At 43.0% G+C, this 27,917-nt stretch overlaps 1 protein-coding gene and 1 non-coding gene across 2 annotated transcripts in view; one reads left to right on the plus strand and one right to left on the minus strand.

Moving 5' to 3' along the window:
* The window catches only part of FAT3 (FAT atypical cadherin 3), a 646,809-nt gene that overhangs the window by 557,800 nt on the left and 61,092 nt on the right, over nt 1–27,917 (minus strand). The gene's annotated exons all lie outside the window — the stretch shown is intronic.
* On the plus strand, nt 16,664–16,772 carry LOC128069284 (U6 spliceosomal RNA). Its single transcript, XR_008201539.1, has one exon. It is a non-coding gene; the product is annotated as a U6 spliceosomal RNA (small nuclear RNA).

Here is a 27,917-nt window from a genome sequence, read left to right on the forward strand (position 1 = left end):
CATACCAGACCACCTTACCTGTCTCTTAAGAAACCTGTATGCAGGTCAGAAAGGAACAGTTAGAACTGGACATGGAACAACAGACTGGTTCCAAATAGGAAAAGGAGTATGTCAAGGCTATATATTGTCACCCTGCTTATTTCACTTCTATGCAGAGTACATCATGAGAAACACTGGGCTAGAAGAAGCACAAGCTGGAATCAAGATTGCCGGGAGAAATACCAATAACCTCAGATATGCAGATGACATCAACCTTATGGCAGAAAGTGAAGAACTAAGGAGCCTCCTGATGAAAGTGAAAGTGGAGAGTGAAAAAGTTGGCTTAAAGCTCAACATTCAGAAAACGAAGATCATGGCATCTGGTCCCATCACTTTATGGCAAATAGATGGGGAAACAGTGGAAACAGTGGCTGACTTTATTTTCCTGGGCTCCAAAATCACTGCAGATGGTGACTGCAGCCATGAAATTAAAAGACACTTACTCCTTGGAAGGAAAGTTATGACCATCTAGACAGCGTATTGAAAAGCAGAGACATTACTTTGCCAACAAAGGTCCGTCTAGTCAAGGCTATCGTTTTTCCAGTGGTCATGTACGGATGTGAGAGTTGGACTATAAAGAAAGCTGAGCACCAAAGAATTGATGCTTTTGAGCTGTGGTATTGGAGAAGACTCCTGAGAGTCCCTTGGACTGCAAGGAGATCCAACCAGTCCATCCTAAAGGAGATCAGTCCTGGGTATTCATTGGTAGGACTGATTTTGAAGCTCAAACTCCAATACTTTGGCCACCTGATGTGAAGAGCTGACTCATTTGAAAAGACCCTGATGCTGGGAAAGATTGAGGGCAGGAGGAGAAGGGGACAACAGATGATGAGATGGTTGGATGGCATCACCGACTCAATCCACATAGGTTAGGGTGGACTCTGGGAGTTTGTAATGAACAAGTAAGGCTGGCGTGCTGCGGTTCATGGGTTTGCAAAGAGTCAGACACGACTGAGTGACTGAAGTTCACTTAACTTATCTAATCTCTTCTTACAAGTGCACTAATTCGATCCTGAGGACCTCACCCTCATGACTTCATCTAAATCTAATCATTTCCCAAAGGTCTCACCTTTAAATATCATCATATTGGGTGTTAGGTTTCAACATATGAATTTGGAAAGACAGAAACTTTCACTTCATAGCAGCCAAATAATTTAACATTACCATTTATGTGATATTTTGTTTCTAGTCCCAGGAGTTAGGTTGGAGAAACTAAGATTTCGGCTAACAGCTGAGAGATTTTTATTCCAGCCACAGATGTGCGTTCCATCTGTGCACGGCACTCTGGAAGGGCCAGCATCCGTGCCCCTGGGAGTGTCCTCAAGCAGCAGGGTCCGAGTGCTGTGAAGAGGAGCTGCCTTGGCCTCGGCTGGGATAAGTCTGAGGTGTGCCACACACTGTCTCCCAGAGCTCCCCGGCAGGGCTGAGCTTCTCTGAGCGTACAAGCTCAGTGTCTTCATGACCCGCCCTTCACTGGCATCTCTCCCCACTTGTCCCCATTTCCTGACCCCCTGCTAATGCTTCCTGGGATCCCCCGCTAATATAAGACTTGCATTCCAATCCTTGCCTCTAATTCTACTTCCGGGGAAACCCATTATCCAAACATTACAATGTATATCCCCAATTCTGCACTTCTACTGGGCTCTTCTTTCCATCCAGAAGACACCTCTGATGTATCATCTCCTTGTCTGTCACCCATCGTTCAAGGCTCTGGGCCAGGCTCCAGCCTCCCAATCCTCATCAGCCCTTCACTCGGGGAGACTGTCACCATCCTAAGAACTGTGTGCCTCGCAGAAGCACAGGTCTCCCGTGAAGACGTTTACATGTGTACTGACTTCAGCTGCAATCCACAGAGTAAATCATGAGGCCCTGGGGTCAGACACCCTGTCATGTTCCCTCTCACCTCCACCAGAGCGTCTGTGCTTCCGTGCAGTAGCTTTGTTCCATGTCTGCAGAGACAAAGTGAGCTTTTGAGAAATGTCCCTAAATGAAACCATGTGTTTTTTCTTGAAGGATGATTCCTTATGGATTTATTTTTCTAACTTATGGGGAAATCTGGCTTTTACGCTGTATAATAAACATACCTAGTAAGACAGAGCATACGAGAGAAAAGTGCTAAAATATTCTCAATTCTGCTTTAGAACAGAGCACTGGAGCCCATGTGTTGCAGAAAATAAATTTAAATAGCTTAGTGTTTTGCTACTTTGAGACCTTTTGTTAATACTGAAGCAACAAAGGTCCCTGTAAGTGAAGGAACCTGGTCATCAGAGAATTCAGTTATAAGCAGCATGAAACTGATATGGAGATCCCTGACGCTCTCACAGAGGAAGGCTTTCCCACAAGCAGCGATGTGCCAAAGCGAGGACTGGTGCCTCTGTGGACATTTCCTTAGATATGCGACCCTGACCAGCCCTGGGTCCCCAGGTTTCCTGAAGCTGGTGTGACAGCCTGGTCGTGGATCTGGTGGCTTGGTTGCCGTACAGCCTACGGTGCACACCAAATGCCTTCAGGTCCCCAGCAGCTCCTAAGTCCAGTTCCCATAAATACGGTGTCCCAAGTGTATCTCAGAGAAAAGCACGCCTGATCCAGGGAGATCAGATGCTGTAATAAACCCATGAGGACAGCCTGGCCCTTTCTCAGTCCCCGTGCTCCCTCTCCACTCTGCCAGTCGTGAACCGAGGCAGGGCGTGATTTCCCTTATCCCAGCAATAGTATCCCTGTGAACACTGGAACCTCACTGTATATTTTTTAACTCAAATTTTGTTTCAGTTATAAAATTAAAAAATTCAAACACTAGATAAAAGTATGAAGAATAAAGAAAAATACCCTATATTCTAGAGATGGAGATGGCTGCAGAAAATGGTAAATGTATTAACATCACAGAGCTGTTTTCTTAAGGATGGTTGAATAGGAAATGTTATGTTATATATATTTTAATTCAATTAAAAAGTCACCCAAAGGTAACCATTATTGATATTTCGGTTTAAATCCCTGCCAGACTTTTATGAATTAAGGCATGGGCCACCATACATACACATATATTTTTATGAGATCACATAAACATAGTATTTTACACCTGCTGAATCATTTTAGCATTATCTTGGTGATCTACGTCAATTAAAAAGAAATATCATTTTATCACTAGATAATATTGAACTATATAAACTTGCCATCTTTCAACCAAGCCCCCATTATTAGATATTTAGGTTGTTAGTTTTAACCTATTATTTCTGCATACTTTTCTAAAATCAGAATTGCCAGGCAAGAATGAGACATATTTGTAAGTTTTTAACATACACTGTCAGACTACAAGCTATAATTCTACTTTATCAAAAGAAAACTTCCCTTCCTGTATAATTTCATCAACTACTCTCCTTTACTCCAGGTATAATCATATCTCTATCTGTCTGTCCCTCTTTCTCTCTCTCTCTCACACTCACTCACACACACACACACACACACACACACACACACACACACACGACTGAACTTTAAATTCCATGTCCTGGCATCCAAGACTAGCCATGATTAGGTTTCAGCTACTTTTTTCAGATCTGAACCTCCCTTCTTGAATTCATGCATGACGCAGCAGAGTCGAGCTGGATTACTCCTAATGTTCCCATTAAGACTCTCAAGTCCCTGTCTCTGTGTCCTTCCTTCCCAGAATATCCTCACCCACCAGGAACACCTGTTGAAAATGTAATTTTGCAGATCAGCTCAGAGAGGATTTGTTTCACGATTCTTCACACTCCATCATAATAATAGCTAAAGTTTACTGAAATGAACTGACCTGGTGGCTTATTTCATTTAACTAAAAACAGCCCTATGAGCTACACTGAAACTATTTCCCCCTTGCATGCAGATGAGGACACTGAGGTTAAATAACTTGCTCAAGGTCAAAAAGCTAATAAGAGGGAGAGCTGGCTCCAAACCCAGTATCTCTACCTCCAATTAATCACTGTGTAATTAACACAGGGAAATAGTTTAAGTTGGCTTTAAGTTTCTCATTGTTAAAATGCATAAAGGTAAATTAGATAACCACAAAAGTATTTCAACTCTGATATGCTATGAGATTTTAAGAGTTTCTTAGATATTTCACATCTCAGTTTGCAAGCCTTTGCATCCTTCAAAATGAGGATGAGTGTTTATTTACTGCCTACTCAGACATTCTAAGATTCCATCCACTAAGTTTCCCAGGAGACCAGAATGAAAAGTCCAACCCTGAATCAATGTCATAGCTATTACTACACTTCCCAGTGATTGACTCATTGACTAACCCAAAATCCAAAGACAGGAATCAAGACAGCACTGAGGAAATAGTGTCATAAAACTACTTTCCATCCAAGACTGAAATTTCTGGAAGTTTCCATGACAATGCAAAAATATGCCTTCTCTTAATTTTTCATTTGAGGACTGCTGTGCAACACTCCGCAGTCTCCGGGCTTTGTACTCAGGAGGCAAAACATCACAGAACAGGCGCCAGAGCAGCAGAGCGGGCCTGTCAGAAACCCTAAGTCAGAGGCCAGAATGGAACAGAGGGACCTCTGTCCCACCCAGACTCGTTCCCGGACCTGAGAGGCGGACTTTCATCTCCATCTCTAAGAAGAGTGGTGGCTGACAGAACCAGGAACCACGCCAGGAAAAGCCAGGTCCTTGAAGCTTTGCTCAGCTGACAGACAGTGTCTAAACTCTGAAAGGTGGAAACCCATTCCTTCCAGAAAAGATTCCTGTCAAAGCAGAGATAACTTTGGGCATCAAACTAAAGGGAGTGTAAAGAGCTTTTCACACCAGAGAACTTCCAGGGTGTCTCATAAGTGAACGAGAGCATCCTCAGAGTACTTTAATTTACACATCTACATGCTAGAAATCTGGGAAGTACTCGGCCACAAAGACTTTGTGAGGTCAGAAATGGCATTTTATTCAACTTAAAATCCCCAGCACTTACCAGAGAGCTAGACACAGAGTCAATAATGAAAATATGAAGAAAACAGGAAGGGAGAGAGAATCCCAAAGAGTGAAGTCCTTAGGAGCTGTGTTACCAGTTTTGGCTTGCTTGTGATTCTCATGTCAGTTAGCATCAGTCCCAGTATAGATACCTGGGAAGAGCTACCTACTGGGGCACTGAAACTTCATGCATAAGGACAAAAATCTAGAGAGAATTAGGGATAGCTGTTAATAAATATAAAAATGGCTTTGTGTAGCGAACACCGGCATGTACTGAGTATTGTGTGCACTGCTCTCTTTACCCGATCCCCAACATGACTCTCGGAAGCAGATGTGAGACTTGACGCTGCAGAGGAGCAGACGCACAGGAGGGCAGACAGTCTGTGTCACACAGCCGATCAGCAGTGGAGACCGCCTTATGGGTCAAGATTTACCTGCTTGAGAACCAATGCTCGGAAGCAACATCAAAGACTCTAGAAGGAGGCAAAGCTTTGACAACAGCTGCACGAGACGACAATGCAGATGCGACGTCCAGCAGATGACGCGGGAGCGATTCCGAGTCCCTAAAACGCGACTTCTCTCCACATCGCTTCATGATTAGGGGCTTCTAGAGCGGCGACCTCAAACTTGCCTGACCACATGCTCCGAGAAATAAGGCAGTGTGAGAGTTCTTTAAACTACTGAGGAAGATCCTACTTACAACAGATCTATTTTCAAGAGTCAAAAGGAGCACTGGGGCATGAGCTTATACTGTGCTCTTGCTGTCAGTGGAACTGATGCACGTAAACATGAGCATGAGAGTGACAGTCGCCTTCCATCCTCTTTCCCAAACATCACTTTTGTGATGCACTGCCAGGGAGCACCAGGAGCAGTCCCACCAAGGATTTCCGTCGCAGACCCACCTTGCTCTCCTGGCCTGAGTTCAAGTCCTCCACTCACAAGGCTCCCTTAATCCCTTGTGAAGTGAAACATTCCAAGACCCATAGGGCCTCTCACCTGATCAGTATCCACTGAATCTCATCCTTCTCAACCCAAGTTAATGGCTCTCCTGAAAAAGTAGCTTTCTGTTGCCACTTAGCAAGCAGCGCAGCCCTCCATGAAGGTCTCCAAGGGTGCTGAGGGTTGGGTCATTCCCCACCAACCTCAGGACCCAGAACAGGCAGGGCTCAGTAGGAAGCTCATGATGGTAATTTTCCTGAGCAACCAGAAAGCTCTTTTAAAGAAATCCAAACAAGAGAAAAGCTTCATTCACAAAGCAGTTCACTGCAGCATTATTTACAATAACAAGAGAACTGGTGAATATATTAAAGGTCCAGCAGGGAAGAACTCTGAATGACTTAAATGTGACATTCTCCCATGATGAAGACTACATCTCACATGATGAAGACGGCAGACAAGACTTACGGGAGGTACTTACTGTCGCTGGAAAATGTTCCCTTATAAAGTCACCTGACAAAAACACAAAGCACAGAAGTATGTAAGCCATGCAATTTTAACTTGTTAAAAGCTCACAGAAAATGAGGTGGAAAGGAAACGCTCAAATGTTAATGATCCTACTATACTCTGATTTCTGTTCCTTTTTCACCCTTCTTCAACAGCTTCCGAATGATCGATAGTTGGCAAACAATCCTTCTAAAAGTAGGGGAAATGCAACACTTAATGAATTAAGCACAAAGTTGACTACTGGGTCAGCAAAGATGAAGGATGAGCAATTCATTTGGATATTTTTCAGTATAGAACTATGCAGGATTCTCTTTCCTTCTCCAAAGATCCTAACAAGGCCAGGTTTCTGCTAAGGGTTTACTCGTTACTCTGTTGCAGTTTATTACAGGGCAAAGCTGCCTAGTGGTCAGTTCCTGCCATTTGGTGAAAATTAATGCTTTTGTGGGTTTTCTGGGCACTTGAGAGCCCTCATACTTTCTCTTGCAGCGAGAGACATGGAAAATTATTGACTAGCTACAAATATACTTTTACAGCAGTTTCTATAGTTTAAACAATGTGTCCCAAACAACAAAGCTATTTAGGAACATTCTTCTCTAAACATTTCATGAAACGTTTTATAAAATGTTAAAACAGTTTTAAATACAAAGTTACATATAACTCATGCTTAGTAAAAATGTGATCTAAACCATGAAAGTGAAAAAATATTTTTCTTCTCTAAAAAATTATTTCAAGTAGCCACAAGGTCAAATTGGCAATACTCAATAGCCAATAACTACAAATAAAACTAAATAGCACAACAAAACCCCTAACAAATTGCCTGGCCTCAGCACAGCCTTAGGGCTTTAAGGAAAGCTTTGAGCTATGTTCATCCACCACCTCTTCCCTAAGTGGTGTGCTGGGTAATTTCCTATGACAGCTCTGCTGGGCTATGACGCCCAGCTGCGTGGTCAAGTACCAGTCTCGATGTTGCTGTGAAGGTGTATTTTCATTCTTAATTTTTCCTTTTTGTTGGCCATGCTAGGCCTCCGTTACTATGCACCGGCTTTCCCTTGTTGTGGGGAAACAAGGCTGCTCTCTAGTTGTGGTACGTGGGTTTCTCACTGCAGTGGTTTCTCTTGTTGGGGAGCTTGGGCTCTAGGGCAGGCAGGCTTAGTTGCCCCAAGGCATGTGGAGTCTTCCTGGACTGGGGATCGAACCTGTGTCCCAGCACTCGCAAGCAGATTCTTAACCACTGGACCATCAGGGAAGTCCCAAGGTATTATTTCATGTGATAAATAATTAAATCAATAGACTTCAAGTAAAGTAGATTACCCTCCAAAATGTGTGTGGGCCTCATTCAATCAGCTTCAAGATCTTAAAAGGTTTCCCAAGGAAGAAGGAATTCCCCCAGGCCTGCACTATGGAAACCCTGCCTACTGCCTGCAGCAGAATTTGGACTTAGACGGAAGCATCAACTTTTAGCTGAGTATCCAGCCTACTGCTGGCCTGTCATATGCATTTCCAACTTGCCAGCCCCCATAAGAATGCACGTCAATTCCTAACATAAATCTCAGTATCCCCCATCCCCTTTCTCCGCCTCTGTCTCTTCTGCTCCATACAGAGATAGATGGATCTAGATGTATACAGATCTATATATCTCATGGTTCTGTTTCTCTGGAGAACTCTGGTTAATACAGGCAGAGTGGCCATAATTCTTAATTAGCTTGAGGCAGGCCCAGTTTACACCTGTTGTGGTCTAATTAAGAGCTACCCTTTTCCCTCTGAAATGTGTCCTGGCTGGCGTAATAAATCACATGCTCTATTTACACGCAGAGCTAAAGACAGATTTATGATATTCCTAAGTAATGAGCTCTTTTTACTTAAAATGTTGTGTTTCAAACTTTCTGGTGACCCGCAATAAGAAATGTATTTTCTGTCACAAAACATAACTGAAGCCCATGATGTGCAATGCAATGATCTCTATTATATTTTATAATGTGTCATTTCAAATGCTCTCTGCAACCCACTGACTTCACAGCATGATCCATGGATGGGATCATAACTCAGTTTGAAAAGCACTGACTTAGACAAATGCAGGGCTGGCTGGCAGGCAGGGTTCGTAACTGCCCCGGGGACACGTGGTGACAGAGAAGAGGCAAGAGCAAGGCTTATGTATCAGAGATTCTACTTGGTCTATGCTCCATATAGTCTTTAATATCACTTGTCCTAGATATAAATGAGTGAAAGTGAACATCACTCAGTTGTGTCCCTCTCTTTGCGACCTCATGGACTATACAGTCCATGGAATTCTCCAGGCCAGAATAATGGAGTGGGTAGCCGTTCCCTTCTCCAGGAGATCTTCCCAACCAAGGGATCGAACCCAGATCTCCTGCACTACAGGCGGATTCTTTACCAGGTAAGCCACCAGGGAAGTCCCCAGCAATAGTATATATAAACACACTTTAACGGCATCATCTTTGAGGATTTAAAATTGCTCAGTTAGAATTCCATCACCTACACTAGCCTTGTTGGGTAGTAATGTTTCCTAAGGCCCACTTGAATTCATACTCCAGAACTGATGCTCTCGAACAGTGGTGTTGGAGAAGACTGTTGAGAGTCCCTTGGACAGCAAGGTGATCAATCCAGTCCATCCTAAAGGAAATCAACCCTTAATATTCACTGGAAGGACTGATGCTGAAGCTCCAATATTTTGGCCACTTAATGCAAAGAGCCAACTCGTCGGAGAAGACCCTGATGCTGGGAAGGATCGAAGGCAAAAGCAGAAGGGGCAGCAGAGGATGAAGTGGTTGGATGGCATTACTGACTCAATGGACATGGGTTTGAGAGAGCTTGAGGAAATGGTGAAGGACAGGGAAGCCTGGCACGCTGCAGTTCATGGGGTCGCAAAGTGAGATATGACTTAACCGAGCAACAAAAGAAATATAAGCACACCAATTAAGAATATGGTTCTGAGGTGTTTTCCTTTAGTGAGTCTCCAGTTTCTCGTGAATCTTACACACAGAGAAGAGGCAAAATGATTAATACTGGCATCCTATTGGATTACGCTATCTCTAGCTTCACCTTTCTCCAGCTCAGTTTCCCTTACAGAAAGACCTATAAAGTCCAGATTCCATCTGCGGCCATTCAGTAAATATCCATGGACTGCCTGTCAGACACAGGGCAAGGCAGGATTCCCCTGTTGCAGAAACCAGTACTCGAGAAATCAAGCACCACACTCAGAGAGTGGGAGAACTCAGGTTTATTATGCTGGCGGGCCCAGAGGAGTTTACACTCCAAGCTCTGAGCTCTGAACAAAGGGGTTACAGAGTTTTTATAGACAGACTCTAGTGGGCAACACTAGCTGCTAATAGGCTGGTTTAAACTAAGCAGTTTCACCTGCGTGGGAACAGCAGTCAAGACAGGGAGGGGGATGCCTGACCTTTACACAGACAGGCATGATTAAGCAGGTTGGCAGGGGCTGGGTGACTGCAATGAGCAGGACAAGGGCGAGTGAGATAAGCTCCCGCTCCTATGCCCACTTTCTGAGACCATGTGACCTACGTGATCCAGACTTTACAAGGAGCAAGCCAAGTTACAGAGGCAGAAGGACCCAGTGGTGATGTAAAACTTGAACTTTTCCTGTTCTTCCCTAGCCACCAAGTCCCAGCAGCTTTCAGCGGCCATAACCGCATGTCTATATGCCAGGCTCCTTGGCCCATCTTCAGAGTTCTTTAGACCTTTTGTCTCCTTCACTGCACACCTTTCCACAGCCGCTGCTAACACACTCATCCACACATGCACCCTGGTCCCAGCATCTCGCCATAGCCTCGGGTCAAGTATTCTTCTCCCCAGCCCCAGGCACCCTACCAAGTTTCTCCTTATCAAAGATTGCATCCCTTCTTCTTAAAACTGCCACTGTTTGCAGATGACATGATGCTATATACATAGAAAACCCTAAAACTGCTACCAGAAAACCACTAGAGCTCATTGATGAATTCGGTAAAGTTGCTGGATACAAAATTAATATACGGAAATCTGTTGTATTTCTATACATTGACAACAAAATACCAGAATGAGAAATTAGGGAAACAATCCCATTTGCCATCTTGTCAAAAAGGATAAAATACCAGGAATAAATCCACCTCTGGAGCCAATAAACCTGTATTCCAAAAACTATAAGACACTGATGAAAGAAGCTGAAGACCACACACATGGAAAGCTGTATCGTGTTCTTGGATTGCAAGAATGAGCATTGTCATAGTCACTATGCTTCCCAAGGCAATCTACAGACTCAGTGCAATCCCTATCGTATCACCAGCGGCACTGGTCACAGAATTAGAACAAAAAACTAAGGCTGCTCTGGGGAGCTGAAGAAGTGAGGCGGTCAGGGAAGCACAGGGCAGAGACGGGCGGGAATGGACCGGAAGTGTCAGGTGAGGTGGGCAGGGCACGGGCGGTTCAGGACTGAGCGGGTGGGGACAGAGGGGGACACACCGCTGGGACGCAGCCAGGGCAGAGATGAGGTGCTCTTGATGGAGAGTCAACCACACACGACAAGAAAGGCCAAGGACAAGGGGACAGGAAGGTGCATCACAAAGTGATCGAGCCACAGGCACAGCTCGAAGCTCTATTCTGCCGCATTGGCTGGGGGACCCGACAAAGGCCGCCTCCCCATCTCAGCTTCAGGATCTGCAGCTGTCAGACAGGAAGGAAAACCAGCACTTGGTGGGCAGCAGAGGCAATGGGCCGCGTGAGAAGGCCTAGCGGGCTGACTGCAGGCTCCCTGGGACCCGGTCCGCAGCCGTCCCCTCTCCTGGGCCGCCATGCATCCCCGCGAGACTGGAGAGCTGCCTCAGGCTCCAGTCTCTGTGATTACAAAGGCACAAGGAGTGGCCAAGCGGAAAGGGACACGCAGCTTCAGTGTTTTGAGAGTGACTGTCACTCAATTAAATGCAAATACATTTTTAACCAAATGACGGTGTTTCAGAAAGCTTCCCCTTCAAGCCTGTTTGGAGAGCAAAATTTAAGATCTCCGACACTTGCTGATGTAAATTCCATAAACCCAAGTAAGCAGACAATTGTTCAATTACCATACACATGGTCACTTGCCAATAAAACAGGAGGAAGCTAAAAAAAAAATAATGCAAATGCCTTATGAAGGCCTAGATGGCTTCAGCAACAGACTGCAAGGGACTCAACAGAGAATAAAACACCAAACTGAAACTTATTAATACAAAACCAGGCATCTTTTCTAATTAATTCTGCAGACAAGAGCTGAATAAATTGAAATTGAATATCTTCTTATCTAAAAAGTAGAAAATGATTTTTTTTTAATATCTAGGCTGTCAGCAATAAGAAACTACTAAATAGCAAGCCACAAAATTAATGTAATTAAATTCAAAGTGATATTCAGATTACAACATTAAATGTGAAATTTGACTAAAACAAAAACCGAAGCATTAGTGATAAAAATGATATAGTGAGATAAAATCATCTTATCTAAGCCTCAAAGAATGATCTGTTCATTCTTTTGAAAGATATATTTCCATTGAGTTATGCAATATCAATGGGCAGGCAAATTATCTGAGACAGAAAAACATCAGTTAATGGAAAAATGAGAAAGTTAATAAACGAAGTCAAACTGGGTATTTTATGAGTGCTGCTGAAAATACAATTCATAGAAGTAAAATACCACCGTTATGACTGAGCATAATAAACCGACTGCTTGTCTTAAAGGCTATGTGTGATAGAAATCATTTAAATCAATTGAGTTACTGTTTCTTAGCAATTTGATAAAAAGGGAAAACAGTGTAACAGGGAGTCAAGTACTCCTTTGGGAGGTGAAAAACAAGCCAGCTGGGTTTCTAAGTGCACTTTAATCTGTTTGTGTATTTTCCCCTTGTTTTTTAAAAAAAAAACACAGGAAAGATTTCCTAAATCAAGCTGCTAGAGTCCTGGAATTTGTAGAATTTAAATTATTATTACAGATTTGGTTACGATGGGTATTCTCTCTGTCCTCCAAGCCCCATTAGAATTGAGAGGCTGATCACCACTTACTCTAACCTTGACTTCTGGAACTGTTGAATCCTTTGGGACCAGAACTCGGATGTGAAATCCCACTCACTGTGAAACTGGGTGGAAAATGAGAACGGAGGCTCCAGAATATCTCCATGAACTAAGGCTGAGTGAAGCCATCCACGGGCAATCTTGGTTCAGCTTTTTCCCACTGCATCTTTTATGAGCATCAAACAATGTTCACTTTGGGGAAAGCAGAAATCATAATGCGTGGACTTACTGACAAGACCATTTCCTTTTTTTTAAGTGAAATACAGTTGATTTGGGGGAATTCCCTGGTGTCCCAGTGGCTAAGTCTCTGCGCTCCAATGTAGGGGGCCTGGGTTCGATCTCTGGTCAGTGAGCTAGAGGCCGCATGTTACAGCTAGGAGTTTGCATGCTCCAACTAGAGGTTCTGCAGGCTGCAACCTAAAGACCCCTCATGCCACAGCTAAACACTGAAGATCTCGCGCGCGACAGCCAAGACTCAGCACAGCCAAACAAATAACTAAGCAGTTTTTAAAAAAGAAAGAAAAGAGACATAGGGGATTTACAACGTGGTGTTCGTTCCAGATACACAGCAAAGCGAGTGAGTTACGCATGCATGCGGTGCTGCTGGTTGTGGAGGTTTGGTCGCTCGGTCGCATCTGACTCTGGTAATGCCATGGACGCAGCCTGCCAGGCTCCTCTGTGCGTGGGACTCTCCAGGCAAGAATACTGGCGACTGGAGTGGGTGGCCATTTCCTTCTCCAATACACACAAATACACCGATTCTTTTTCAGATTCTTTTCCCTTACAGGTTCTTATAAGATACTAAGTATAGTTCACTGTGTTATATGGTAGGTTCTTGTTGGCTATCTATTTTATATACTAGTGTGTGTATTGGAGAAGGAAATGGCAACCCACTCCAGTGTGCTTGGCCTGGAGAATCCCAGGGACGGGGGAGCCTGGTGGGCTGCCGTCTATTGGGTCGCACAGTGTCAGACACGACTGAAGAGACTTAGCAGCAGCAGTGTGTGTATGTTAATCTAAGACTCTTCCTTTTACAATCTATAATTATTAATTAAATTGTCCTCATAAATATTAAGCATCAATAATATCCTAAGGCAGGGTTCTGCAAACTTTCTCTGTAAAGAGTCAGAGAGTAAGTATTTTAAGTTTTGTGATTCAGAAGGTTTCTGTGGCAGCTATTCAACTCTGCCTTGTGTGGTAAAAGCTGTGTCCCATTAAAACTGAACAAAATCAGAATCTCCCTCCCTCCTCCCATCCCAGGCATCCCTCTCAAGAGGGAACAGACCTGTGTTTACCTGTGGCTGATTCGTGTTGATGTACGGCAGAAATCAACACAATACTGTAAAGCAATTATCCTCCAAATAAATATAAATGATAGTTTTTTAAAACCAACAAAATCAGGCAGCCAGCCTACAGGTTGGGCTTTGCTGACCACTGCTCTGACAATAACTAAAGAAATAAAAATGAGCTTAAAATCTAAGTGAGCTTTCCATGTTTTTCTGCCTTGGACATCCTCAAGGAAACAATCTTTTTTGATTACACAAGTTCCCCAAATTCTTTAAAGTCTCTATGAGGTTACCCTTGAAAGACGGCAAGTTATCCCTTGAGTCAACTGTGATTCTATCTTTTAGCTGGAAGGATGGCATAAAGTCTTCACACAAATTAAAAAGAGCATACCTGGAATTGAATTGGTGGCTCCAGACTCTTATTTATCTCATTTAAGACTAGTCAGGGGCCTTGGCTTTAGTGACGTGTACACAATTGGGATGAACAAATATACAACAGTAACAGCAGTCATAAAAATAAGGCATTAGAAAGGCAGAGAGTGAAATTCACCTTGGTAATCCATTCATGAAGATAAGCACTAACCCAACACACCTAGGGATTAAAGAAATCCAAGGTCTGAAAGAAATGTCATATAATCTTCCTATCTCTGCTTTATATCTTATTATTAATCTTCATGGGGATCTTCAGCTTTTTAAAGCCCCAAACTCTCTGCTTCAGGCACATTTTATAGTGGGATTAACACAAAATAGGGACCCATGAACTTCTTGGATCTTTGTAGGTCAATATAAATATCCATCACCTGCAACCTATACAAGGTTTTCCTGGAAGTCAGGTTGACTTAGCAATGTGCAAGCCCCTTAAACCAGAGGTCCCAACTTCTGGGGTCTAATCTGAAGTGGAGCTGATATAATAATAATAGAAATAAAGTACACAATAAATGTAATGCACTTCAATCTTCCTGAAACCATCCCACCCCTGGTCCTTGGAAAAACTGTCTTCTGCAAAGATAATCCCTGGTGCCAAAACAGTTGGGGACCACTCGCTGCCTTAAGCCACTTTTAAGAATGCTACATGGAAACGAACATAGCATACTACTATGAAATTTAAGAACATTTAACAGGAACTGAAATGTTAAGTGTTCATGAAAGCTGTTTTATCATTAAATGCTTATGTAAGGAAAATGAAATCCAGAAGTCATAATAAGGGTTCTGGTTTCCCAGGGAGTTTATATAGAGAACGCTAATAATTTAATATAGAATATGGACTGGGGGAGGGGAGCAGGAAGCCTGCACTAAAGGGCTTTCAGATTTGGTGAATGTAAGTAAGAAGTCTCATGGGGAGGGGGCCAGGGAGAGGCCAGAGCCTTCTCTGAACACTCCTTTGTTTTGCTGATAATTTCGGAAAACTAGAATGATGTTTGGCCAGGAGGTCCAAATATTAACAAATGTTTTCTTCTCCAAGCCGAGTGATTTCCTAAAAGCTGTAACAGGCACACCTATGTTTTGCAAAGACTGAAAGCACTCTGTGCGGTGGTTCCAGCTCTGTTAGTAACACATACCACAAAGGCAATTCCCAGCAAAGTTATGTCAATAAAAACAAACAAACAAATGGAATTTTGATTCAGAAAAGAACCCGAACACATTCCCTAAGCAGACTACATTATGCATCTGTTACTGCAGGTGGGGGTGATCCCTCTTGGCTGGAGTGCCCCCCAGGGCAGCAGGGTTGGTAAGCCATAGGCACAAAGAGGCAGATGCTGCTCAAAGCTTCATCTTTGCCATGGCGTACGGCGCCTTCTGATGACGTGACACACCCCGTCACACGCGGAGGGCGACCAAATTACAAGACACCAAGTCGGAGAGATGCTTGGTGGTGTCATAACAGACAAGTTTGTGTTCTCTGCTGGGGAGAGAGGAAGCTTGTTTAACTCTTTCACCAAAGCTGGTTACTGTTACAGTTATTCCTAAATATCATCTGTCGGTGGCTGTGCCAGGTCTCTGATGCTGCCTGGGCTTCTCTCGAGTCACGGCGCGGGCCCCGTAGGGCAGTAGCTTCTCTTGTGGAGCGCAGGCTCCGGGGATCAGGGCCTTCAGCGGTTGCAGCTCCCGGGCTCGCGCGCACAGGCTTAATTGTCGTGGCGTGCAGGCTTAGCTGCTCCGAGGCACGTGGGATCTTCCTGGATCAGGGACCTAACCCAAGTCTCCTGCATTGGTAGGCAGAGTCTTTATCACTGAGCCACCAGGGAAGCCCCTAAATATTATTTTTTAAAGTAATTGCTTCTCTAGCCTAGTAAATGGCTTCTTCAGGGTATGAGGTTATCACTACATAAAATACATTTTACTAAGTAATCTAAAAGATATGGAATAGTATATGGAATACAATTTTCCAGTATGAGGCAACTGTTGAGACAGGTGAATTATCCTCCTTCATGTGTCAAAATATATTACAAGGTCTTTTGATAGGTAATGAGATCCGAGTTGGAAGGAGAATTTAGATAGACACACAAACAGCTAATTTTGATCAAGGTGAGAGACTCCACTAAGTGACATGCCCGAGGTGACACCCCCCATTGGTGACTGTAGAAAGGAGGCTAGAATTCTCACCTCAGAGCCCCTGTGCACCCACTCAACAGGTACACACGAGGCACCTGCTGGTTTAAGGGGAAAGCAGCTTCTAAACCTACTACTATTTCCTCTCCTAAACTTAAGGAAGATGGTTCTCACCTAAATTTAAGAACATCTATGGCTTAAATATCCACAGGGATCACCAGTGATACTGTACGCCATTATTAATAGAGCCAGAATCTATTACTTTAGTTGGGCTCTTTTTTTTTTTTTCTCAATTTTATTTTATTTTTTTTAGATTTTGTAAGTCAATTCTTTCCCATCCAGACTGGTTTAAAACTGTGTTTGCTTTGGCAGCACATACACTAAAAAACTGGAATGATACAGAGAAGATTAGCACGGCCCCTGAACAAGGATGACATGCAAATTCATGAAACATTACATATTTTTCTAGTGACTGCCAAGAGGGAGGCGGTGGTAGACAGTAAGAGTGGGAGTGTGGGATTAGCAGATGCAAACTATTATATATAGAATGGATAAACGAGGTCCCACAGTATAACACAGGAGAACTATAGTCAATATTCTGTGATAAACCATAATGGAAAAGAATATATATATACATACATACATATATACACACATACATACATATATATATATATATAACTGAGTCAATTTTCTCAACAGCAGCAGTTCAACACAGCACTATAATCCAACTACAATTCAATAGAGATAAATTTAAAAGAAAAGAGACTAAATTATATAAAAATTCCCATCTATGCAACTCTGCCCACGCTGTGTGGCTCTGTCCAGTATGTTCTCCGTCATGTCTTCTCCTTTTCTGGTAAATTTCTCTCCTGATAACATGATTCAGGTATCATTCCCTTTCTGAAGTCTTCTCTGAGTCACACCTTCCTCCAGCAAAGTTGGTAATGACCTCTTTCATGCTCAGCTTTTACCTTAGCATTTCTGTGGCTACATTCACCCATCACACCCCTCGGTAGTTATTGGTTTACACATCTGTCTTCCACATGATATCTTACAGAAGAGCACCGTCCATTCTTTTCATTTTGCTATTTCCAGAATCCAGCAAAGTGTCTAAGTGGTATCCAATACGTGTATTTTAATGTTGAAGAGTCAGACACGACTGAGCGACTGAAAATCAAGTCCGTGGAATGGGTTTAATTATCTAGTGAGAAACACAAGCCTATTATCAGCTGACAGCAAACTGTTCCCCATAGCTGTGCCTTAGAAATGACCTTCATAATAGGTTAACAGTCTTAAAGGAGGAACTAAACTAAACTCAACCACAAAATCACCACCATTTCGTAAGAACTATCGAAAGAGCAGGTTGTACGAAAGCAATGATGACTAGGAATTCATTTCTAAACCTGGAAAGGGAAATTAATCAAACGACTGTCTCACTAGCCTTTTTATCCTCTATTCCCTCGCTCCATCTCCAGGATCATTCTGCATGGTTGGTTTTAGCTAAGGCACCCTTCCATGCTGCCTTGGCCAAATTTCCCTGGCCGCTGCCTAACCTCCAGCATCTGTCCTGCCCACTCTCTGCTCCCACCAAAGGTCAGACACGTCCATCTTTCTCAGCAGGGTGCGGACAGACCTGCGCCTGTGAAGGATGTGGAGGAGCCCTGAGGAAGCATCTCACCAGTTTCTGTGTGCTGGCCTCTGAACCGGGACCCGTTCAACAACAGTGCCTCGCAGGTGATCTCGCAACCTCACGGAAACCTCATCTATCAGGCAGCTTCTGGGGTAGGTTGCTAAAATGCTAATTGCTTTCAAGGGGCTGGTGGCAACCAAGCAAGATTCTATGCTCGTTTATGTAACGAGCCAAGTCAATGTCCTGTACTGGATAAAGCACTGATGAAGCTTAGAGACATCTGATCCAGGTGGCTCTGCCAGTGGTTTCTTACACACACTTAACAAAACAGCATGTTCATTTTCCCAAAGAAAGCAAAATGTAAAATAAACTAACTCAAGGGTCATAGAAATTAATTATCATTAATGTTAACATGAAAAGTTAAACAGGTTTTAAGGAGTTCTGACTGTGGGACAGTGGTTTGTTTAAAAGACAGCAAAGAAAAAAAAAATCTTATACTGGAAGACGAATACATTGACCCACATGATTATTCACACTGCTTCTCACCTTTCAAGTGGTAAAGGCGCAGACATCCCCCGTGGTTCAGCAGTTAAGAATCTGCCTGCCAATGCAGGGGACACAGGTTCGATTCCCGGCCCAGGGAAGATTCCACATGCCTTGGGGCAACTAAGCTTATGTGCTCTTTGAGTCTGTGCTCCAGAGCCCGGGAACCACAATGACTGAGCCCACGCCCTGCAAATACTGAAGCCTGCGTGCCCTAGAGTCCATGCTTTGCAACAAGAGAAGTCGCTGCGGTGAGCAGCCTGAGCACCGCAACCAGAGAAAGCCCACGTGCAGCGAAACACAAATAACACTTTTTAAAATTAAAGGCGAAGTGGTGGAGGTTATAACAAAGTATATTTCAGGAGGTCATTTCAATCTTGCAAAGCCAATGGTACCAGGGAAACTCCCAAAGTCAGTCCTAGACTTCAGATGCTTTGAACCACCTGCCTTGTGCCTAGCAGTATTTTTGTTCCTTTCTGACACTAGATGTTCTTTTGTTCAACCATGACAAGGCAGCATTTTCCTAAACCACAGTTGTGGATATATGAAGTGTGGAGTAAGTTTGCTTCAGTGATTCTCTACTCTTCTGAAACTGTGGCCAGCACAAGGGGAATAAAATATAATTCTGCTATTCTAGTGATGCAGGACAGATTAGCTAAGGGCCTAGGGCATCTGTTCCCACTCCAGGGCTTCTGATTCTATGCCCATCCTGATTCAGACACGCCAAGAACACACAAACACCCAGGAATGCAGTACCCAAGGCAAGTAACAAACTGAGAGGCTGATCAATCTTTGGAACGCAGTCAGCACTCATTGCTGAATAAATTAGATCAGATGAAAACATATTTCAGAATTGGGAAATGACAGGATTATTCTAGGCTTATAATTTTACAAAGAGAACAATTTAAACAAGCACCGTGGTTCTTCATGCTAAAATTGGCCAGAGGATCCCTTTTTCCCCTCGCACATCAGGAAAAGAAAGTTTCATATATTTTTTCAAATGGGAATGTTCAGAATCAAAGATGTCACTGCAAAAATATTAAAACACAAGCCGCATTTATCCAAGTAACTGTATTCTTTAGATTTTTTTAAAGCCCAGTTGCAAGAGAGTAGTACTCAGTGCTCTCCTGCTGAGAAAATTATGCTGTTACTATATGCAGCTTTGTCAAATATGTTTCCAAGAAAGAGTATCATCTAAGCCCCTGTGTTGTATTTCTTGTAGGTGAAGAGATAGTGAAGAAAAACAAAACTGATGCAATGCTTTGAAAAGGCAAAATAAGAAAAAACAGGCTAAAATTAAAATCTGATGAACACAACTACATTTTATTTTGCAGTGGAAAACCACATGTGCCAGAGAAATCACCTAAGGGGTCTAACTTTCTAATCAACATCAAGTATTCTATATTGGCCAGAACACCAACCCAGGACACATTTTTCTGCTTTGCTTAAGAAACAGCAGACTCTCACTTGTTCACTAGATTTGGGGGAGGTCTTGATTTCATCGTAGCTCCTAGTGCCCTGCGTAAGACTTAAGGGCCTGGGGGCGATGATCTCTGCCACCTTGTTTTTATATGTGCATGCTAAGTCACTTCAGTCGTGTCTAACTCTTTGCAACCTCATGGACTGCAGCCCACCAGGCCACTCTGTCCACTGGATTCTCCAGGCAAGAATACTGGAGTGAGTTGCCATGCCCTCCTCCAAGGGATCTTTCCCACCCAAGGACCGAACCTGTGTCTCATGTCTCCTGCATTGGCAGGCAGATTCTGTACCATCAGCACCACCTGGGAAGCCCTGTTTCTAGATAAGGGATTTTCATATAAGCAAAGTAACTCAAAACAAAGGCTAAGGATAGAAGAAGAATAGATGAGAAAGATAGGAGATGGCATCCCAGCATGAAGCACAAGAGTAAATTATGAGAACTGAGCATTACTCACTGAGCAGTGACCCCTCAAAGAAGCATGTGTCCAAGAGCCCTCTCAGACCTCCTTGTATAACATGCAAAGCAGACGGAGAAGGCAGGTGTGGCGTCCCCTGTTCCTACAGCAACAAATGAAAGGACACTCTATGCCAACATCACCAAGATAATACACATAGGTCTCAGAGTTTCAGTGAGCCTGGGCTGAGAAAACACCCTCTCCTCTGTGAAAGGCTCCGCTAAGACTGGCCACACCTTCATCTCAGCTCTGCTAAGAACATTAATTTAGTCTTCAACGCTTTACAGACTCACGGGTCAGAAATTTTCCTCTCCTGCCTGTCAACATATATGGAAATAATGTTCTTGGTGAAAACTCAAATGACCATACAGAAAAGTGTCTTAAATTTGCAACTTGGTGCTATTCAGCAAACCCACCCACACTATTTCCTCTTTTATTGCTTTTAGTTCAAGCAGGAAATGCTGAAATTCTAGACCTCCAATCGCGTGTGAAGGGGCCTCTTATAGCAAGATACAGCACAGGGAAGCCCAGCTCGGACTGAGGATCTCTCCATAACGGGTCTTTCCTTGTCCCCTACCCACAGAAACTTAAACAGGAGAGAGAGATAAGAACAGAGGCTCAGATGGACAAACATGTGGCACCACTGACGGACATGATCTCAGCATTCTAGGCCTAGAAGGAAGAGCAAATGATCGGGGTGGCTTAAAGGCATGTATGAGATACCAGAGGCAGTCCACAGAGATAATAACTGTCATCTGTTAATCGCCGCCTGTGTTCTTTTACACACACTAACCACTTGATTGTCACATGGCTTATGCTGATATCATGCAAGATGGATCCTTTTGTTCCCATTGTACTGAGGAAGAAAGGCCACTGGGTTGAATGTCTGGACTTTTGGCCCAATAAATGTGTTTTCAAACCCAGAAGGGCTTCTTTGCTGACTTTAAAAACTGCATAGGTTCACATTGTGGGAGTTCAACTTTTACTTTGTTACGACAGCATAAGAAGTTAAAAAAAAAATTTTTTTTGAACTTTGCTAATCACATGAGTTTGAGTAAGCTCTGGGAGTTGGTGATGGCAGGGAAGCCTGGTGTGCTGCAGTCCATGGGGTCGCAAAGAATCGGACACAACTGAGCACCTGAACAAACTGAATTATACTTAAATAAGTTAGGAAAAAAAGAAATGCATTTTTATTCATATATAGAAATCACAATCGCTGTTGAGTCTGCAGACAAAGGCCAGGATACACATGGAGCTAAGATTCCATGTAATCAATCCCAAGTTCCCCAGGAATCCAAAGACAGTGTGTGAAAACCCTGCCCCACACTCTCTTATTTCTGTACGTAAATTCTCACAAAGAAAAAATAATATGTGGGACTCAAGATATTCATCCACTTTGCCTGCTGAGGCAGAGACTCAACCAGCACCAGGTATAATCTGGGTCTTTGTAACTTTGGAGAAATATGGAAAATTTGAGGAAAGCCCAGACAAGAGCAATGAAAATGATAAAAGGGCTGGAAGGTAGGAGAAAAGGCTGACGAACAAGGATTAATTAGCCTGGTGAAGAAAAGGCAGTGGGAAACTTAATATTCTCCTTGAAATATAGCAAAGGCTGCTATACAAAATATGATCACCATGATTCACAATTCCACTGAGAATGAAAACAGAGGAAACAGCCTTATGGAAAAGCACGACGAATATAGATTAAGTATAAAATAAATCTTTCATTCGAAGAGTTGGAGGCACTAAAATAGATGGTGGCTTGAAGACTTTGCAAATTTTGCCTTCCTGCAGTGCCTACTCACGTTCTGTCTGCTCCTCTTACCAAATTTAAATACCACCTCCCCCACGAAACCCTGAGTCTCTCTTTATACACAGAATATTTCTCAAATTATAGCAAGCATCAGTAACACCTGGAGGGATCATCAAAATGCTGATTCCTGGGCCCCACCCCCAGAATAGGTTCAGAGGGGGCCAGTGAAACTACACGTCCAACAAGCAGCAGATCAGAAGACACACTTCCAGAAGCAATGACCTAGATGCAGTCAGTCTCTCCCTACTTCAGGTCTCATAAAAATACATCTACTTCTCTGGGCAACTGTCACTGTCCTCATACAAGGCAGCACTAGTGGTAAAGAACCCGCCTACCGATGCAGGAGACATAAGAGACGCGGGTTCAATCCCTGGGTTGATCCCTGGGTCAGGAAGATCCCCTGGAGGAGGGTATGGCAACCCACTCCGGCGTTCTTGCCTGGAGAATCCCATGGACAGAAGAGCCTGGCGGGCTAAAGTTGTAGGGTCACAAAGAGTCGGATACAACTTAGCACACACACACATGGCAGCTAATGCAGTTTTCTATTAAACTTTGGTCTAATTCAACTTTGAACTTTCTACAGTACCTAGCACAATGTGAACAGCATGCACGTGCTAAGTAATACCATCCTTCACCATTCCCTTAAAAGTGGGTCATTCTATGAAATAATGCCATTGGCAGCAACACGGATGGACCTAGAAATTCTCATATAAGTGAACTAAGTCAGGAAGAGAAAGCCAAATATTATATGGTATCACCTAGATGTGGAACCTAAAAACATAATACAAATCAGCTTATGAAACAGAAACAAACCCACAGACACAGAAAACAAAGTTATGGCTATGCAAGGAGAAGGGGGAGGAGGAAGGATAAGTCAGGAGATGGAATTAACATATACACACTACTATATATAAGATAGATAAGCAACATGGATTTATTGTATAGCAGATGGAAATATATTCAATATCCTGCAATAACCTATAATGGAAAAAAAATCTGAAGCTATAAACCTGAAGCTAATACAATGTTGTAAATCCACTATAGTTAAACAAATTTGTTTAAAAAGTGTATCATTTTGACTTTGTAACTTGCCTAGAGGTTTTCCTAGCGTCATTTCTCGCGTATTATTTTTTCCTGTTTCTTTGCCTAAGTGACTCCACAGCCTTAAGAGCTTCCAATCTATGCACATGAAATTGTCACATATACCAACTGTATCTAACATTCAATATCAAGAAAAATATCTAGTGTGATATATGAAAATTTCCTTCTGATAAGGTTTATTTTTCCTCTGAGTTTTGGCTTATGTCCCCAAGACTATATTCCAAGGAAAAGGCAGGAAAGGAGCTGTATTTTTAATTTATTGTTTATTTTGCCTGGTTCTGGCAGGAAGGGCAGGGAGGTCAATGAACAAATGAGGACCTGGCATGTCTGAAATCATGCTGGTTGCAGCTGAAGTGCAGGTCAGAAGCTGATCTGAAAAGTTACTCACTAAACTCCCCCTCCTGCCCATCAGCTATCGCGCTTACTTACTAAGAATTAAATGCAAAACAAATGACACAAGAATTTACACAACAGTAAAAATATGGACCCCCCCCCAAATGGAAAAAGTGAGAATATGCCTCTTAGGCTTCAAGTTAACTCAATTGATTCAACAAAGGTGTTTCTCAGATTATATGCGCAGCAACTGGGTCATCATATCTCTCAGATGTCTCAACAGCATGTCACATCTCTCAGATGTCTCCACAGCATGGTTAAAGTTCCACTCTTCCCTTAAACTAGTCCCAGTGACTATTCACACACATACACACACACACATACACTACAAAAATTTCTACTACAGTGAACTTTTAAATGGCCACAAAAAGCAATTAGCATGTAGGTGAATAAGCCAGAACAGAACACAGTAAAAAGGATTTCTGGATTTGTGGAATCTCTAAGCCGCAGTACATCTGATGACAACAAACACACAAAAATCCGCAGAGCACCTTACACAGAGCAGATAAGACTCATAATCTTAAAAAAGGTCCTCAGGTAAAAACAGTCTAAAAATTGGACACGCTTTTATTCCCTGTATCTTGACCCTTGCTTCTTCCATGCATTTTTTTTCTTTTCCTAGAATGCATGCTCTTCATTACTTCTTACCACTGAGGAGATAAACCAATGCAATAGCACAATTTAGCAGTCAAACACTGATGCCCATTCCACTCAGCTTCATTTAGGGAAATTCAAGTTCTATTATCCCAACTGCCAGCACAGAACACTGTCTGAGATGGGCAAAACACAAAAGAAAATTAAAAATACGAGTCCACTCCAATGAAGAACCACAGCAAGAAGTGACTCTGAGCTCCATGTGCTGGTCTGCAGGCACACCAGCTCGTAACCGTGAAATATGGTCATTATCTCATGGAACTGATCTAATTTTGCACTCAATGCCCTAAAATAATGGGTTTCTTTTGAATATCAAATACAAGGACTGGGACCAAAAATTGATTAATAATTTGACAGCACTTTCAAGCACAGCTTATTTTCCTTCCACCTGTCACACTAAATAGTACCAACTGACAACTACTCCACAGGCTGAATGAATGAAAGAAGATGTATGTGCTGAGCTGAGGAAATGCCACTGATAAACTATAGCAGAGGACTGATATTAGCTCATTAGAGGGCTTAATACGCAGGCACAAACAGCATGTTTAACGAAAATCTACAAAGGTACTGGAATGCAGCTGGGATAACACAAGATGATTTTATTCAGTACAAAGAAAGGAAGGGGAAAACATGCTTATCTCTTTAAGAATATCAAGTTTCGGGCTGTAAGATTTGTGTTTATAAATGTGTGTGTGTATGTGTGTGTGTGTGTGTGTGTGAATGCCTGCAGACGTGCTAAGCTGACTCATGTTGACTCGTTGTGACCTATGGACTGAAGCCTGCCACGCTTCTTTGTCATGGGGTTTTCCAGGTAAGAATACTGGAGTGGGTTGCCATGCCCTCCTCTAGGGGATCTTCCCAACCTAGGGATCGAACCTGCATCTCATGTCTCCTGCATTGGCAGGCAGTTTTTTTACCACTAGTGCCAACTGGGAAGTCCATATATATATGTATCTCACTGCTCTGGGCTCAACTGTGTGTCCCCATATATATATATATATATATATATATAAATATATATATATATATATATATATATATATATATAAATATATATATATATATATATATATATATATATATGAAAATTTCATTAAATCAGGTTAATAAAGAAAGTGAATATACTAGGGTGATATTTATTAACATTGGTGTTAAAATCAGGAATAACAATTATATGTAACATTTGGCTAGAGGAATTTAATTTCAAATACAACAAGAAGAAAGCCCAAAAAAGACAGGGACTCTTTTCTCAGGAGACTTATTTGCAGAGCAGGAAATAAAAACAACACTTTTATATATAATGTTTAATTCATTAACAGTTGACAGGATTATTAAAGAAAAATATTTAAAGATGGGCATACTTTTAAGATGGAGTCCTGCTGAAAATGATTCCATTCTATTTTTTCATCAAAGAAAGGCCTTAGCCTAATCCCATAATTTGAAAGAATGGAATTAAAGTCACTCTCTCATTTACTCACGTCATTAAAAATGCCTTCCTGAGCCTCACGATTCCACAATTTCCATTGGTGTTAATGTATTTGCTAATCCTCTCATTTTCTCAATATCACCACTTATTCCGTTTGTCACACGTTCTGCATTGAATCCTTGCTTCTGAAGATTTTTCTGCCCCCGTAGAATATGATCCACTGATTACCGAAAGGGGCATCCACACCAAAAGTGTGCTTATGACCCTGGAGCCCAGCCTGGTCAGGGAGAGAAGCAGGCAGCCCCAGTGGACACAGTGGTAAGGGCAGGGGAGGGCTGGCCTCTGGCGAGTGCCCCCTACACACCCTGTCCTGGACAACATCTCTCAGCTACTGACAGATCCAACTCAACCTCTCAACTCAGGCTGTGATTCTTGCTCCCCTGCCACATGGAGTTAGGAGAATTGGACTCAGAGAACCTAAGCAGCCAGCCAGGGTGGATACAGCTAAGCAGAGGAAGCACTGCAAGCTGCCCCACTGGCCTGGGCTCAGCTGTGTCCCCAAAGTCACAGGTTGAAGCCCCAACCCACCAAAGCATGTGTACTGGAGACAGGGCCTTGCAGGAGGTAATCAGGACACAATGAGGTGATGAGCGCCACGCCCAGATCCAACAGGGCTGGTGTCCTTAGAAGGTGAGACATGAGCCAGCGGTCTCTCCGCCCCTGTGGCCCCTGCCATCTCATCCTCTTGCCATCTCTCTCTGTGAGCACTCAGAGGGAAGATGCACACGAGGACTGGGCCATCGAACACGCCAGGAAAAGAGCGCTCAGCAGAGACTGAAGCCTGCCTGAACCTTGATCTTGGACTTCCCAGCCTCCAGGGTTCTGAGATAATAAATTTCTGTTCTTTAAGGCCCCCAGTCTGTGGAATATTGTTACAGCAGCTCGAACTGGCTAAGACACTTGGTTTAAAGCTCTCCCTTGCCACGTTGCCTCATGGGATGCAAAGGTTCATCCCCCCTCAATTTCTACAGCAGAAGCCTCCTTCTGATCCCCCTGGACTTTCATTGTCTCCTTATTAGCTACATCCATATGAATGAAACAGATGATTCTGCAGGAGGCTCATCATAATTTAACAGGAATTAATGCCCTCTTATTATAAAGGACCCGACAAGCCGTTGCTTCACAGTCAGCCACAACTGGAATTAATTCGTGTCAGATGAACATCAAGAAAAATCCATTTATGACCCTGAAGTCATGAAATTTAGCATAATTACACATGCTCTTGTTTGGGTAATTTTTTCTCTCCTCATTAAATTAAGGGTCTACATTCGATTTCAATCTGATCAGTCGTGACTACTTATATGTCTGTAATCAAGGGCATTTCCTCTCAAATCAACCCAGGGTTTTGCAGGCAAACTACACTACAAGCATGAACAGAAGCCAAGGTACTGACTACTGAAAACCCAGAAGGTAACACTTTACTGTCAGCAGAGAAACTCACTCTTACTATTTACTCATGCTTTCCCTCAACAACTATTTATCAGGTACCTATTACGTACTAGGCAGTGTTCTGGGTATTTGGGAGACAAATGAAGTAATAGTGGAGGAGGAAATGGCAATGCCCTCCAGTATTCTTGCCTGGAAAATCCCATGGACGGAGGAATCTGGCGGGCTACAGTCCACGGGGTCGCAGAGAGTCGGACACGACTGAGCGCGATAAAGTAATAGCACGTGAGCGTCATTCTGAGAAGCCCTAGAGCCCATGCCTGCCTTTCTCTTCACCTCTGTATCCTCAACTCCTCCACAGCACCCAACCCTTGGTATTTGTTCCATCATCCAATGAATGAATAAACACATTTTTTCAAAAAGAATCCTTTTCGTGTTACCAGTCAATCTCCATCTCCCTATCTTTCTCTCTTAAACCTACTCTGCCCCTTTTACTCTCTTTCAGTACCTCCTAACTAATTTTCCTAGCAAATAAAATCATCTGGTTTAAGCCTGAACAGAGAGACTTCCCTTGAGGCAGGTCTCTGGCAGGTAGAATAATTGTCATCTTCAGAAAAGTTCAGTCTTCCAGGGTCTCTTTCTCTAATTATCTCCAGAGGTCAAGCCT

The sequence above is a fragment of the Budorcas taxicolor genome, chromosome 25, assembly GCF_023091745.1.
Source record: "Budorcas taxicolor isolate Tak-1 chromosome 25, Takin1.1, whole genome shotgun sequence".
Classification (NCBI taxonomy): domain Eukaryota; kingdom Metazoa; phylum Chordata; class Mammalia; order Artiodactyla; family Bovidae; genus Budorcas; species Budorcas taxicolor.